Below are 17455 nucleotides of genomic sequence, written 5' to 3' on the forward strand. Positions count from 1 at the left end.
CATTGCGGGGTTACACCTGTGACTCTTGACGTGTACAGGCCGCAGTCCACCATGCTCATTCAGCCAACTTACTGCTTGCGCGCTTCTTTTCCCTGTACCACATATGTCAAATTATAGTACATACGTTCCTGATCGCCGGACAGGTCCCCCAAATATATTTGGTCCACGACACCGGACAGGTCCTCCACCCAACATCACACATTCAACTATATCAGCATCATAGATGGCAAGACAGGTGAAAGCAGTGATGGAGGAGGAAGCATCAGCAGGCGCTCCCATCATTCCCCCTCTGCATCTGACACCTCAGCATAGCAGGCACTATGATGTTGTTACAACACACTCACTGTACATACGATCTGAAGACACCATAAAGAGACCAGAGAAAGGGAACAGGCAGAGTGGTAGGTGTTGAGTTTCCCCCTCTGCACAGGGGGAATCTCAAGCCATGTCCTCTGCAGTCTCCCATTCTTCTGCAGCCACAGAGATTCCTGCTCAGCAGAGACAGCGGTCCAGGCATCTTGCCCAGGCTGATGCTAGGCGTCTGGTTGCTCCTTCAGGCTCTGCTGTAACTCCATGTTTGAGTCAGCAGCAAGCAGACGCTCCAGGGACTAAGTCCTGTATTTTGCCTACTGAGCATGCCCGTAGAACGACCTCTCATTGGAGGTCGGAGGACACATGCACAGGTCCCGTTCCTGCTCTGATTGGTCCACTGGGAAGGTCCCGGAAGGACGACGCTATAAAAGAGTCGCATGGCCGCTCGGCCATGCGCTAGTATAGACTCTTTTGGCTTATGGTGTGTATGATGACGGATGTTTGTGACTGCAAATGACTCATTATGAAACCCCTACCCTTGGTTATGACTGTTGTTAGGGCTTAGTGGTTAGAGTCAGCGCCTGTCAGTGGCTAAGCTATACCCCACAGTGCATCCCAGTCCTCTGCACTATCTAGCGTCCAAATGTGCCTCCCTGCTCAGGGCACTGTCGTACCGTGCCAGGTAGCAGTAACCGCCAGTGCGACACCGTGCGCACCTCTAGCGCTTTCCTCCCCACCCCGGGTGGTTAGTGGCGGTACTGTGCGCACTTGACGCGATTGTATATATTCTCTCCTTTTGCTGGCACAGCAGCCGCAGCGCCGAGCACTGATGGTCTAGAGGAGCTCTAGTCCTGTGCCTCTAGGACAGAGCTCTGTGACCTGTAATTAGCGCTCATTCAGCCGACCTCTGTGAGTTCAGCAGGCTCTGGGGTTTGTTTTAGCAGCTCTGTGGAGCGACAGAGTTCGCTTCGATTCACACTGGGTGAAGTTAACCCACGTATGAGCAAGCGTTCATCCACCTTCTTGTTCCGCCATTACTCAGCAGCAGGTTCCATCTCTGCACGGTGAACCCCGGGCTGCGAACGCACCTCATATCTCCTTTTATATTATTTGGTGCGTTCCACAGGCCCTAACATTATACTAGCGCCAGGGTCTGACTAGTAATGGCGGATGAGCAGCGACTCCACAGGTACATCCAGCAGCTGGAGGGCAGGTTGGCGGCTTTTGAGCGCTCAACCTCAGCTGTGGATCTTACCGCAGTCGCTGTTCAGGCAGCCACGGAGGCTGTCTCCCGTGTGCCCACTGCCATTCCTGCCCCGACTTTGTCCCACCTCCCGCTGCCAGAGAAGTTCTTGGGCGATAGTGCTTCTTGTAGGGGTTTCGTGAGCCAGTGCTCTATACAGCTGGAGCTGCTGGCAGCACGATTCCCCTCCGAGCGGGCTAAGGTGGGATTTATTATTTCCCTTTTGTCGGGCAGGGCTTTGGAGTGGGCCACACCGCTGTGGGAGCGTGGTGATCATGTGGTACAGAGTACCTCGCAGTTCTTGGGCACTCTGAAGCAGGTCTTCCTGGGACCGCGAGTCACCCATAACACCGCGCTCTGGCTGCTGGCATTGTCACAGGGCTTGTCCATGGTCAGCCACTTTGCCATCCGGTTCCAGACTCTGGCCTCTGAGTTGGAGTGGCCAGATAAGGTCCTCATTCCGGCATTTTGGAGAGGTTTGGCTGACCATGTGAAGGACGCCCTGGCCACCAGGGAGATTCCTGCCACACTGGAGAAGCTTATCACCTTGTCCACCCGTATAGATCTTCGCTTTGCCAAGCGAGGGTTGGAGCGGTCCCAGTGTAGGCAGAGGTTTAGGTTGGCACCCAGTTTTGCTAAACCTCTGGAATCTCCAGATCGGCCGTCCGAGTATCAGGGGGCTTCCCGTGAGGGATCCAGGCCACGGCCCGCTCGAGCTCCTGCGATCTATCATGCTTGCCGGCAATCCAGTCACCTTGCCAACCGGTGCCCACAGCGGCTGGGAAAATGCTCGTGCCTAGTGGCCGTAGGAGGCAGCTCACTAGAATCACCGGCGTTTTCCTCCAAGCTGTCATTTAAGGGGACACTTGAGTTTGGTTCTTCCACTCTGGCGGTGGAGGTTTGCGTGGATGCCAGAGCGGGGGGCAATTTTATGTTATCTGCCTTCGCTCAATGGCACGCAATACCCATGGTTATGATACCTAAACCAGTCACCGTCAAAGTGGTGAACGACGCAACTCTACCCTCACAGATTACCCACCAGACCGCCCCCCTTGTTACTCTCGGTGTCTCCATCTCATCAGGAGATGATATCCCTCCTCGTCATGCCCGAGGGTATCTACCAGGTTCTTCTAGGGGTCCCCTGGTTGCGGTATCACTCTCCCCATATAGAGTGGTCCTCGGGGAGGATTCTTGGTTTGAGTAAGTCCTGTGAGGGTAGATGTCAGAGGGAGTGCATACAGGTTGCCTTCACTGAGGTCCCCGCAGATCTGATCTTTCCTCGCTCCCTAAACACTACCAGCAGTACGCAGACGTGTTCTCCAAGAAAGCGGCAGAAACTCTTCCGCTGCACCGCCCATATGACTGTCCTATAGACCTCTTGCCTGGTGCCGAGCCTCCCCGGGGTCGTGTGTATCCCCTGTTTCTCCCGGAGTTGGAGGCCATGTCACAGTATGTCAGGGAGATTCTGGCAAGAGGATTTATTAGGAAGCTGGTGTCACCAGCGGGGGCGGGATTCTTCTTTGTCCAGAAGAAGAATAGAGAATTGCAGCCTTGCTTCGATTACAGGGGTCTTAATGCCATCACCGTTAAGAATAAGTACCCACTGCCCCTGATATCAGAACTGTTTGATAAGTTGCGAGGAGCGAGAGTGTTTACCAAACTCGATCTGCAGGGGGCTTACAACCTGATACACATCCGTGAGGGGGACGAGTGAAAGACAGCTTTTAATACCAGGGATGGCCATTATGAGCATCTAGTCATGCCCTTTGGCCTCTCTAATGCCCCGGCCATCTTCCAAGACTTTGTAAATGATACCTTCCGAGATATGCTTTCTTCTTCGGTGGTGGTCTATCTGGATGATCTCATCTTCTCTCCAGATATGGAGTCCCACCGGAGAGACGTTTTCAAGGTCTTCACCCGCTTACGTGCTAACTCCCTCTATGCCAAGTTGGAGAAGTGCCTGTTTGAGCAGGAGTCCTTGCCTTTCCTTGGCTATATCATCTCAGCCCAGGGTTTTGCTATGGATCCTGCCAAATTGCAGGCGGTAATGGACTGGCAGGATCCCCAATCCCTCAAAGCGATGCAGCGCTTTTTGGGGTTCATAAACTACTACCGCCAGTTCATTCCCCACTTCTCCACCTTTGTAGCTCTCTTGGTCGTCCTCACCAAGAAGGGAGCCAACCCCAAGTTGTGGTCAGAACAGGTCTCCAAGGCCTTCGTCTCCATCAAGACTCATTTTGCCGGCGCTCCCATTCTCCACCGCCCCGATGTTGATAAGCCTTTTATCTTTGAGGTGGATGCCTCTTCCGTCGGTGCCGGAGTGGTTCTTTTCCAGAAAGACGCTCAAGGTCAGAAGCATCCATGCGTCTTATTCTCCAAGACCTTCTCACCGGCGGAGAGGAACTATTCCATCGGGGACAGGGAGTTGCTGGCAATGAAGTTGGCCTTCTCGGAGTGGAGACATCTCTTGGAGGGGGCTCGCTTTCCCTTCCAGGTGTTCACTGACCACAAAAACTTGGTCTACCTACAGACAGCCCAGCAGATAAATTCTCGCCAGGCCAGATGGTCGCTCATTTTCTCCTGGTTCCATTTTACCCTTTATTTTTTGTCCGGTGAGAAGAACATCCAGGCCGTCGCTCTCTCTCGCTCCGTGGTGTCATCGGAGGAGGAGGAGACAGGGCCTCGATTGATCGTCCCATCTGAGAGCCTGAAGACTGTATCTCCAGTCGCTCTAGATTCAGTTCCCCCCAGGCAAGATTTTTGTCCCTGCCCGTTTGTGAGCGGAGGTCCTCTCTTGGGCTCACGTGTCCAGGGTGGGTGGACACTTTGGGACGAAGCGGACAATCGACCTCCTGGCGAGAACATATTGGTGGCCACATATGTCCCAGGATGTCGGAGACTACATTTTGGCATGCGTCTCTAGTGCCCAGAATAGATCCTCGGCAACGGCCCGCTGGGCTACTTTACCCCCTGCCGGTGGCGGACAGGCCCTGGGAGATGGTCGGCATGGATTTTGTGGTGGGACTGCCCAAGTCCAGTGGCAGCACGGTTATCTGGGTTGTCACTGACCATTTCTCCAAAATGGTGCATCTGGTGCCTTTCTCGAGGTTACCTTCTGCTCGGGGCCTGGCAGTGCTCTTCATTAAACATGTCTTTCGCCTGCATGCTATGCCAGACAAGGTAGTCAGTGACCCGGGTCCCCAGTTTGCGTCTCAGTTCTGGAGAGAACTATGTAGTCTGCTCAGCATTGAGCTAAATCTCTCCTCGGCCTATCATCCCGAGACGAGTGGGTTGGTAGAATGGGACAGCCAGACCCTGGTCACATACCTACAACACTTTGTCTCAGCAAGGCAGGGTGACTGGGCATCCCTGCTACTATGGGCGTAGTTTGCATTGATCAACGCTGTGGCCGATTCCATCGGTCAGACCCCATTTCTCCTCAATTACGGCCAGCATCCTCACGTCCCTGTTCCCATGCCCGTGTCTTCCACCGATTCTAGGGTGGCAGACTGGGCGGTGGAGGCACGTGACATTTGGGACCGCACTCAGGATGCCATCCGGGCCTCCAAGGAGAGAATGAGGGTCTCCGCCGACGCACACCGGCACACTGCTCCGACCTTCTCCCCTGGCGACTTAGTGTGGCTCTCCGCCCGTAACATCAGGCTGTGGGTCAAGTCCACTAAGTTCGCACCTCACTACATTGGTCCTTTCAAGGTCCTCGAACAGGTCAATCCTGTAGTCTACCGATTGGCCCTTCCCCCACACCTGGGTATCACTGATAGCTTCCACGTTTCTCTCCTTAAGCCCGTTCACATGTCCCGGTTCTCCGAGTCATCTGCCGGGACATCAAGCTTGTCCTCGGATGAGTTTGAGGTGAATGCCATTGTGGGCTGCAAGGTGGTACGTGGAAAAAAAGCATTATCTGGTGGATTCATGGCCCAGAGGATTGGACCTGGGAGCCAGTGAAAAACATCCATGCTCCACTACTCATTGCGGCCTTTGAGCATAATGAGGCTCAGGGGGGAGGGGGGCTATGTTAGGCATCAAGTTTCCCCCACTGCACAGGGGGAATCTCAAGCCATGTCCTCTGTGGTCTCCCATTCCTCTGCAGCCGCAGAGATTCCTGCTCAGCAGAGACGTCGGTCCAGGCATCTTGCCCAGGCCAATGCTAGGCGTCTGGTTGCTCCTTCAGGCTCTGCTGTAACACCATGTTTGAGTCAGCAGCAAGCAAATGCTCCAGGGACTAAGTCCTGTATTTTGCCTACCGTGCATGCCCGTGGGACGACCTCTCATTGGAGGTCGAAGGTCACATGCACAGGTCCCGTTCCTGCTCTGATTGGTCCACTGGGAAGGTCCCGGAAGGACGACGCTATAAAAGAGTGGCATGGCTGCTCGGCCATGTGCTAGCATAGACTCTTGTGGCTTACGGTGTGTATAATGACGGATGTTTGTGACTGCAAATGACTCATTATGAAACCCCTACCCTTGGTTGTGACTGTTGTTAGGGCTTATTGATTAGAGTCAGCACCTGTCAGTGGCTATGCTATACGCCACAGTGCATCCCAGTCCTCTGCACTATCTAGTGTCTGACTGTGCCTCCCTGCTCAGGGCACTGTCGTACCGCGCCAGGTAGCAGTAACCGCAAGTGCGACGTCGAGTACACCTCTAGCGCTTTCCTCCCCACCCCGTTAGTGGCGTCCGCCGAAGCGGGACTGTACACACTTGGCGCGATTGTATATATTCTCTACTTTTGCTGGCACCGCAGCTGTGGCACAGAGCGCTGATGGTCTAGAGGAGCTCTAGTCCTGTGCCTCTGGGACGAGCTCTGTGAGTTCAACAGGCTCCAGCGTTTGTTTTAGCGGCTCTGTGGAGCAACAGAGTTCACTTCCATTCACACTGAAGTTAACCCACGTGTGAGCAAGCGTTGATCCACCGTCTTGTTCCGCCATTACTCAGCAGCAGGTTCCATCTCTGCACGGTGGACCCCAGGCTGCGACCGCACCTCATATCTCCTTTTATATTATTTGGTGCGTTCCGCAGGCCCTAACACAGAGGGGAGTATTTTTTTTTTTTTAAATGTGGGGTCTATTATACTGTACGTATGTGGGGCTCATTGTACTGTATGGAGCACTATGTGGGGCCATTATACAGTATGGAGCACTATCTGGGGCTCATTGTATTGTATGGAGCACTATGTGGGGCCATTATAATGTATGGAGCACTATCTAGGGCTCGTTTTACTGTATGGAGCACTATCTGGGGCTCATTGTATTGTATGAATCACTATGGGGGGCCATTATACTGTATGGAGCACTATGTAGGTCACCTTATTCTTAATGGAACACTTTGTGGCCAATATACTGTATGGAGCACTATGCGGGGCACCTTATTCTTAATGCAACACTTTTTGTGACCAATACGGGTTGCCCCGTCCCAGGGCTGTGGGGTACTCAGTACCGGGCCGGTGTCAGGGGGATGAGTCGCAGCGGCGGTGACCCGGTCCGTGGCCCTGGGCGCCCAAATCAATGGTGGTTTGTGATGTAGTTTATATGGATAGTTCGTGACGCCACCTGTGGTGTTTGGCAAGTAAGATGTTAAGCCAACGCTGCATACAGATCCACTGGGACTGATGATGTGGTGCAGCTAAGATGTTGTAGCTCCCCACAGGTGGAGCTGTAGTCCCAGGGCAGTGTAGATGTAGAATTAGCGGGGAGGCGCAGAATGGTGGGGATGCTGGTACCCAGATGTAGCGGTGCTGAAGGTGCTAGCGACGAATGAATGGAGAACACCAGGGCTTGCAGTTTCAAAGATTTACTCACAGTTCGTAGTGCACACAGGTGCCTGCTTCAGTACCTTGTCCTCCGGGGCAGAGGCCCAGCCAACCTCCAGGCAAGATAGGACTTTCCCTGCCAACACCCCGCCAACATGTGCCTTTCTGAACGACTCTGCCAATGCGCCTTTAGTGGTGAAGCACTCCAGTACTTAGTTACCCTGGAATGCCTCCTTACAGATGTTCCTAGAACTCTACTTGTATGACAGACAGCTGTAGCCTGCTCGGGGATGCTCCTGGATCCCGGCTCTCTATCCGTGTTGCTGTTGTGTCCCAAGTCTTGGATGGGAGTAGTGCATTTACAGCCAACTAAACTACTCCACCGGTGTCTGCTGCAGAACCATAAGTGTCCATACAACCTCGGGGACCGGGCCCCGGCCTTGCGCTGAGAACCTATAGGCAGGGTTCCTCTTCCAACCCACAACTCCTCTCTATTCTCACTCCTCCTTCGTTCCGTACTTGTCTTTCTCTCTCTTATGGAAGTGCAGGTTACAGTTCTACGTCTCTCTCCTTCTGTTCTCTTTCCCGTGCCAGCTGGCTCAGGTCACTGAGGCAGCTGCAGCACTCCTTCCTCCATCCCTTCTTCCAGGGATCCTCACTCCTGTCGGAGTGACTTCCATCCCTCTCACTCTCCTGTGAGACTGACCTGTAATTCTCTACTTTCCCATGCTTTTATATCTAACTCCACCCACCTCCCAGCACATCTCGTGTTACGAAGCAAGGACCCACGAAAGGTGCTCTGCTACCCTCTAAGCATGAAGCCGCAATCTGGTCCTATGCTGAACTATCCTGTGTGTGGGATGCAGGTGTTGGAGTGTGGCAAGGAGTTCCCACCTTACCTGGATAGTGGGGCACTACACCTCAGGAGAAGGTGCAGTACCTCTGTGGTGACTGAGCCTCAGGGGCGCCACATACCCCCCTGTTAAACACAGCACGACCGCGGGCTGCAAGGTAAACAAAGCAAACAGCAAAGAAACATACAAAAATTTTGTAATGCATGACAAACTTTTCTTATACTAATCTTCCTAGTATAGGAGGTACTCATCTTGAACATTACCAACAATTCTTATTTAACTATCTAAAATTTTTAATTCTAAGTGCAATTCTCAATTCAAAGTGCTATTCTCTGCAACACATTTTCTTTATCAGTTTTCTCTTATTCTGTCAATTTTCTCTTCTAGACGGAAGACGTTGACCGCATATACCTAGTCCGTCACCTGTCTCTTTCAATTCTTTATTCAATTCGCTCATCTCTATATCAGACATTCCTAATTCTCACTATAAAAGCTATTTCTCAGTTACTAATATTCTTATAAAACACATTATCAAATACTTTATAACATTTCAAAGATTCTTGTAAGTGCTGGACACCGTTCCCAGCCGGGATTTCTTGCAGTGTCCTTTGAGGTAGACATCATCTTCACAAAGTGTCCTTATGTAAAACCAAGAGGTGCAAACTATTTACAATAAAGTTTTGGATCACTCAGAGTGCATGATCTCCTCAGTTCCAATCAGAAAACAACGCTGCCAATCAAAACTAGGCAACAAAAAGTGCTACCAGGAAAACAAAGCATGATAAACAAAAATAGGGGCACAACTGGTGCAACTAACCCTCCTGGGTACAAGATTTGTAAATGTTCTTTTAGTGCTGATGGTCCCCTCCTGGGGTTCTGGAAGCTGAACTGGAACTGCTACCAGATGTAATGTCTTCATCTTGATTCTGGTTTCTTGCTAACCGCATATATTCTGCCTCCCACAGGGTGAGATAGGGACTGGTCGGGGTAATAGAAAGGGCCATTGAAATGTCCACTGCCTGCGGGGATGGCGCATCTGCTGCTGGTGGCTCAACCGGTGTTGTCGCTGGTTCCTCGGGGTCTGACTCCGCCGTATCCATCGGGACCTCAGCTAACAACGTAACAGTCGGGGGTTGCCGGCGAGGTCAATGGGCCCATTCCCATCCGTAGGTTCCGCTCCCAACCCTAGGGTCTCCCCCGGGGCAGTAATCGTACCTGACGTTGCCAGCCGCGGATCCTGCTCCGGTGCTGGGTGGTAGATGGCTGCAGACACCGCTCGGTGGAATACCGGGGATGGCGGTGGAGCTAAGGGTGGCTCTGGATCTGCGGGGGTCACTGGCGGGACCTGCGCAGCCACGTCAGGTCCAGACGGGAGCTTCTCTTCCTCCGCTTCAGGTCCCTGGGCTGTGTACAACTCCTCCGGTAGTGGCGGCAGCAAGGAAACAAAGCACGCTGCCGGTGACATGGCAGCGGCCACAGGTTCCACAAGGCTTGCCTGGAAGAGGTCCGGTGCAGCAGCAGCGGGTACCGGTGTTGCGGGTACCGCAGGTGTAGGCCCCTCCTGGGCGCGCTGCAGGTTCAATGTCCATAGCGCTTCTCGCCTCAGTTGCAGGCGGCGCGTCAGCTGGATAATCTCGTCCTCCAGCTGCTGGCAGTTCATCTCAGAGATCGGGTTGGAGCCTTCAGCCATGGCGCCAGGGAGATCCGTTTCCACCTCCGCACGCTCTCCAGGCCTCCTTCCCTCTCCTTCCAAAATGGCGTTCTCGCGTCCTTCCTCCTGCCTCGGCCCCTTTCCCTCCACTGGCTTCTTCTGCCCCTCCTTCCGGGGGGCGGCGCCTTCTTCTCGTGCCTCCATACCAAGCCAGTATACGAACCCCTGTGTCGCTGTCACATAGTAATTCAGGCAGGAAAGGCCCAATACTCTTCGCAGTCTTTTCCTAGGACCTCCCATCTCTTCACGCCCTTCTTCTCCGCGCCAGCGGCCATTTCTAATGTCCATTTCACAGTCTATCAAATCAGGTCTTCTACACATTTTCAAAAATGCAAAGTCCAATAAATCTCAGGCGCACAGAACCCGATGGCATCGGGTCTCATCATCCTGTTCGTGACGCCAAGGTTGGGTCGCCCTGTCCCAGGGCTGTGGGGTACTCGGTACCGGGCCGGTGTCAGGGGGATGAGTCGTGGCGGCGGTGACCCGGTCCATGGCCTTGGGCGCCCAAATCAATGGTGGTTTGTGATGTCGTTTATATGGATAGTTTGTGACGCCACCTGTGGTGTTTAGCAAGTAAGATGTTAAGCCAACACTGCATGCAGATCCACTGGGACTGATGATGTGGTGCAGCTAAGATGGTGTAGCTCCCCACAGGTGGAGCTGTAGTCCCAGGGCAGTGTAGATGTAGGATTAGCGGGAAGGCGCAGAATGGTTGGGATGCTGGTACCCAGAAGTAGCGGTGCTGAAGGTGCTAGCAACGAATGAATGGAGGACACCAGGGCTTGCAGTTTCAAAGCTTTACTCACAGTTCGTAGTGCACACAGGTGCCTGCTTCAGTACCTTGTCCTCCGGGGCAGAGGCCCAGCCAACCTCCAGGCAAGATAGGACATTCCCTGCCAACATCCCGCCAACATGTGCCTTTCTGAACGACTCTGCCAATGTGCCTTTAATGGTGAAGCACTCCAGTACTTAGTTACCCTGGAATGCCTCCTTACAGATGTTCCTAGAACTCTACTTGTATTACAGACAGCTGTAGCCTGCTCGGGGATGCTCCTGGATCCCGGCTCTCTATCCGTGTTGCTGTTGTGTCCCAAGTCTTGGATGGGAGTAGTGCATTTACAGCCAACTACTCCACCGGTGTCTGCTGCAGAACCATAAGTGTCCATACAACCTCGGGGACCGGGCCCCGGCCTTGCTCTGAGAACCTATAGGCAGGGTTCCTCTTCCAACCCACAACTCCTCTCTATTCTCACTCCTCCTTCGTTCCGTACTTGTCTTTCTCTCTCTTATGGAAGTGCAGGATACAGTTCTACGTCTCTCTCCTTCTGTTCTCTTTCCTGTGCCAGCTGGCTCAGGTCACTGAGGCAGCTGCAGCACTCCTTCCTCCATCCCTTCTTCCAGGGATCCTCACTCCTGCCGGAGTGACTTCCTTCCCTCTCATTCTCCTGTGAAACTGACCTGCAATTCTCTAATTTCCCACTCTTTTATATCTAACTCCACCAACCTCCCAGCACATCTCGTGTTACGAAGCAAGGAACCACCAGAGGTGCTCTGCTACCCTCTAAGCATGAGCTGCAATGTGATCAGTGCTGAACTATCCTGTGTGTGGGATGCAGGTGTTGGAGTGTGGAAAGGAGTTCCCACCTTACCTGGATGGTGGGGCACTACACCTCAGGAGAAGGTGCAGTACCTCTGTGGCGACTGAGCCTCAGGGGCGCCACAAATATACTGTATGGAGCACTATGTGTGGCCATTATACTGTATGGAGTACTATTTAGGGCCATTATGCTGTATGGAGCACTATTGGGGCCCTTATATTGTATGGAGCACTTTTTGTGGCCATTATAGTGTATGAAGCACTTTTTATGGCCATTATACTGCATGGAAAGCAATGCGGAGCCCCGTTATACTGTACTGTATGGAGAACTATGTGGGGCCCATTATACTGTATGCAACATTTTTTGTGGACACTTTATTTTATAGAGGGCTGTGTGGGGATTACAGTTGGAGAATCATACTTTGATGGGTCACCATTCTTTGTCAGGGGGATTGAGAGGGGTGCAGTAGGTCATCATACCGTGCATGTGGAGGTAACTGTGGAGGTACCATATCATACTTTGTTTGGGGACAAACTTTATACTTCATACTTTATTATCTGTATTATTCAAGGTTTTATTCATTGTTATTACATATTTAAATTAGGCCATTGGGCCATATGTTCTTTACTACTCTTACATAACATTATATTATTCCCATATTTTATTCTAAGATCTATTAATTAAAATGTACTTTATTCATGGGACAACCCCTTTAAGCTTATTTCCACTTGAAAAAGTTCAATACTTCCTCAATTGTAGAGATATTTTTTTACTAAATATCAAGGTTGGCCCACGACTTTGTCTGAGATTTTACTTTTTGGCTCTCTGTGTATTTGAGTTTGACACCCTGACCTATACTCATGAAGCTTGTGACGAGCGTCAGCTTACGCTGAGTCGTTTTTCTTTGAATGAGTGGACCCTCTGGGCCGTGGCACCCACCCACCTAGGGCGAGCTGACCTAGTGAGGAACCACCCCCTATACAGGGAGTGTCAGGGGCAAGACCAAGGGAGTGAGCCACCACGGCTGCTGGACCAGACGGCCGGCTCAGGAAGCAAGACAAGACGAGACAAGGCATTAGTTCAAGTAAACTTATTCAGGAACACTTCAGGGTACAATAGGTGCAAAGGTGAACACACAAAAACCATAAAGCAAGATGCGTGTAAGGGCACGCCGAGGTCCAAGGCATGAGGAACTCTTCTAGGCAAAACAGGTGCAACACGTGAACACACGGAATCCATATAACGAGGTGCGTGCTAGGGCACGCCAAAGTCCAAGGCAAGGTGCGAGGCATCGGACTCCGAAAGGCTGGCAAGGGCTGACAGGGTCCAGGCAACAGAGTGTAGACATCTGACTCCAGACCTCCGGCAGTAGTCAGCTGGCTTCAGGAATCCGGCAAACAAACTAGGAGACAAAACAGGGTGCATGGAAGGAGACACGCCAGGATCAGATTCACAGAACGGAGACCTGCGCATGCCAAGGGGCATGCCAGGGATGGGTACAAGGACGGAGGCCTGCGCGTGCGTGGGCACGCCAGGGACAGGTTCAATGGCATCGGAATCCGGGGTGCTGGCATCGACCGACAGGGTCCAGGAATCAGGCTACTGACATCAGCTCCGGACATCAGGCCGCAGTCATCTAGGTCCGGACCTCTGGCAGCGGTCGGCAGGTTACGGAATCCGGCAGACAAACTAGGGTTCAGAGCAGAGCAAAAGAGAGAGCAAAAGAGTTTGTGCAAGAGTAACACGAAAAGGCACAGTGTGAGAACCAGCGTGCATGCAAGAGAGCACGGAGACCACGACTGGGGGCACCGGCAGGTGGTACCAACGACGGCATTTGCAGGCGGGCACGATTGAGGCACAACAGACATGCACAGGCGACCAGGCACGTGCATGGAGGCACGGAGCCACAAGGCAGGGCTAGGCAAAGATACAGGACAGAGACGCGTGCAGACAGCACGGCAAAGCCTAGTACGAAAAGTGCAAGAGCGCACGAAGTATCAGAGACAAGGCATAGAGTAGAAGACAGGACCCTGCGCATGCAAAGGACATGCCAGGGCCAAGGTACAGGGCGAGACCTGCGCGTACCGAGGGGCACGCCAGGGACAGAGCACAGAACAGAGCCCTGCACGTGTAGACAGACACGTCAGGGACAGGGACAGTTTAGCAGCGGAGCATAGGCCGAAGCCCAGAGCCGGGCCAAGGGAGAACCTTGGGACTAGACAGGGTACAGAGCGGACAATTAAAGAAGAAAATGAAGTAACTATAAACCACAATAGAATGTAGAAAAGATAAAAAATAAATCTTTATTAACACATATTAAAACAATATCAGACATTTATAAACACATAGTAGAGGTAGATATAACAGGAATAATCCCAGTGTAACGCAAGGTAAACATCCCTACATATGAGGTGGCAGCAAACAGAAGAGCCATGTGCTACAAATATAATTAGGGCTTAATCTAGACACCAAAGTGTACTGTGCAACTTATCCAGAGACAATGTCTCTATATGCCTAAAAACATCCAGGTGCTATATATAACATAATGCCAAGATAATGTAAGCAATTTCTGGCTCAAGGAAACATATCAATCAGTTCTGGGATCATACCCAATATCCATAATGCTCATGCCACTTACCCATGGGGGAATAATAATGCAGGGAGGATACCGCGCTCAACCCCGACGCGCGTTTCGCCTCGGCTTTCTCAAGGGGAGGTGCCTATCTATCCTCAAGCACCCATATATAAATGCAGCGTTCCAGGTGTTGCTAATCAGAGGCGGCGCATGCCCAGTGTAGCCGCATGGTAACCGCGCGATGACCCGCCGCCATCAGTGAGCAGCACGCGTGTGTGGTGAAAGGACACCACTAGACGTCATCAACACGCGCGCGGCCCACAGTATGATGGCCGGAGCATCGTGACCAGTGACCGGCACACCGCGCATGCGCACAGGATCAGCGCCATATTCTCAGAGACACACTGCAGGCGGCCATAATGGTTGGGTCTGAACGAATCGTCAGGCTACTCACGGGCAAGATAAAAGAGGGAGAGAGGGGAACGTCATATTAGGATAAAAATCCATAATTACTAGAGCAAAAGGGTCCAAAAAAGCCCCCAATATATAATTATAATAATATACAACCAATCAAAAAAATATTGAATACCATAGTATGACGCCATGTTAAAGAGGGACAATAGTCTGGGTAAGCTCGCTAAAAAGGTGGTATTGTGCATGGATCACAGGGAAATTCCGCCAACATAAAATACACTCTAAGGGGAGAAAAACGTTCTGAATATATCTAAAGTAGAAACAGAATATACCCCAGATCATAAATATAAATGGCATTATGATACATGTAATTAAGTATTACAATTAAAATACAATAGATATCATGATATATAATACTACAAAGCATCATGCAATCGCCATTGAATAGTAATACAAGAGTAAAGATCTCTCTTTGATGTCTGGACACACTGGGATCAACAATATCTGAAAAAATACCCCCCCACACACATAGCCCCCCTAATAATGGCAGCTCTTCAATAAAACATGGAAAATTGGAGAAGTCAAAAGACATTTAGCTTTGTTTATCCTCTGGGTATCTGAATCATCCATGTTTCACAAAATTACAAGCAATATGATTTCCCAAAGAGGACAACTGCTGATCCAAATAGTTGTGAAAAATGCTGTGGAACCAACTCTTCCGCATTCAGACATGGAAAATTGGAGAAGTCAAAAGACATTTAGCTTTGTTTATCCTCTGGGTATCTGAATCATCCATGTTTCACAAAATTACAAGCAATATGATTTCCCAAAGAGGACAACTGCTGATCCAAATAGTTGTGAAAAATGCTGTGGAACCAACTCTTCCGCATTCAGACATGGGCGCCAGAAACAATACAACTGTGAAATAAACTAGAAAAAACAGACACAAAAAATTAAAACCAAATTAAAAACACAACATGGACACAGACATATAAATAATCAGGCCACGACAGAAAAAAGGATAGACTGAATCATCACCAAAATTGCTATAATCCCAATAGAACTTGGAGAATTGCAGTGGTATTTTGAAACCCGAATTAAGGTCTAATAGGCCAATCCCTAATTAAGGAAGGGAACGAAGGTATTGGTTTCATTCAGGCCGACAGGGGCTAAAGTATCTAACGTCACAATCCACCTGCACTCATGTTGTGCAAGAATCTTCTTAACATTGCCCCCACGAATGCCACAATCAATCCTGTCAATCCCACGGACTATTAAACCCCTAGGATTAGCACTGTGAAACAATTTAAAATGCTTCGGAAGGGTTTTTAGACCGGAAATATCCTGAATATCTCTAGATGCCATTATGTCCCTAACATGTTCGCGTACCCGAACTTTAAACTCTCGGGACGTAAGACCAATATAGATTTTGTTACAAGGACAAGTGGCATAATATGCCACATTTGATGTGTTGCATGTAATATAACTCTTTATAGAGAAAGTCTTTTTCCCATCAGACGTAGTAAAAGATGTAGATTTACAAATATTCGGACACGCAACACATCTCCCACAAGGCAAACATCCTTGTATACGGGTACAGAGCGGAGCCTGCACGTGTAGGAGACAGGCCAGGAACAGGGACAGAACGGAGGCCTACACGTGTAGAAAGACATGTCAGGGACAGGGATAGAGACGGAGGCCTGCACGTGTAGACAGACACGTCAAGGACAGAGACAGAGAACGGACACCTGCACGTATAGACAGACACGTCAGGGACAGGGACAGAGACTAGCAGCGGAGCGTAGGCCGAAGCCCAGAGCCGGGCCAAGGGAGAACCTTGGGACTAGACAGGGTACAGAGCGGAGACCTGCACGTGTAGGGAGACACGCCAGGAACAGGGACAGAGTCTAGCAGCGGAGCGTAGGCTGAAGCCCAGAGCCGGGCCAAGGGAGAACCTTGGGACTAGACAGGGTACAGAGCAGAGACCTGCACGTGTAGACAGACATGCCAGGAATAGGGACAGAGCAGGCTCCTAGGAAAGGTCACATGAGCAGGGTTTCAGACATGCAGAAACGACTGCAGAACTGGACAGTGCAGGATCCTAGGAAAGGTCACATGATCAGGGTTTCAGACATGCAGAGACGATTGCAGAACCAGCCTATGCTGTCACGGAATTTACATCATATGCCCCCTATTGCCCTATCTTTACACACCCCTGTGAGCATTTAGGATTCGGGGCCCGTGTTATTGGCATTCAGTCATACCCATCAGCTAGAGTGTCTGATTTCTATAGCAAGCGCTATTGACTGGCGTCTTCATTGAGATCATCACTTGATTCGTCACGTACTTCCATGGAGGTGCGGTAACATGCAGCCCTTTAGCTATGAGGTCACATACCGGTATTGAGCTACTGTGCTCTATATTTTGATATTCTGATCATTTGTTGCTGGACCCTGGATTTGCCTGTCAACTATGTGTTTCTCTAACCACTTTTGCCTTTGACATATTCTAACTTTAGTTACTAGATCCAAGACTTTGCCCCTGACTATCCGTTTGTCTTATCCCTCTGTCTTTGACGTACCTTCCTGGCTTTTGACTTTGGGCCTCATGACAACTCTGCTTCACGGCTAGTCCGAAAGCAATGACTAGCGTCACAAAAACATTTTTGGCATGCTTTTTTTTTATTTTACGGTGTGCGCCATGTGGCATAAATAACATGACAGTTTTATTGGTTGTTTATCTTTGCTTTATCCCAAAAGCTGAGTTTTTGGTTTGGTTACAAAACAGATTTTCCTGATTTTTGCGAGCTTTTTTTGTGGTTTTTTTTATTTTTACCTTTTCACTAAGTCCCACTGTGGGACATGTATAATTTTTACATTGATTTCATACATTGCAGTACTCGTGTACTGCAGTGTCTGAGATCTGTCAATGATTCACTGCCTGTGCCTGTATTCCCCGGTGGAACAGGCCAAATTATT

This window comes from Dendrobates tinctorius, unplaced genomic scaffold (assembly GCF_039654945.1).
Source record: "Dendrobates tinctorius isolate UK_male_01 unplaced genomic scaffold, ASM3965494v1 ptg000075l, whole genome shotgun sequence".
Taxonomy (NCBI): domain Eukaryota; kingdom Metazoa; phylum Chordata; class Amphibia; order Anura; family Dendrobatidae; genus Dendrobates; species Dendrobates tinctorius.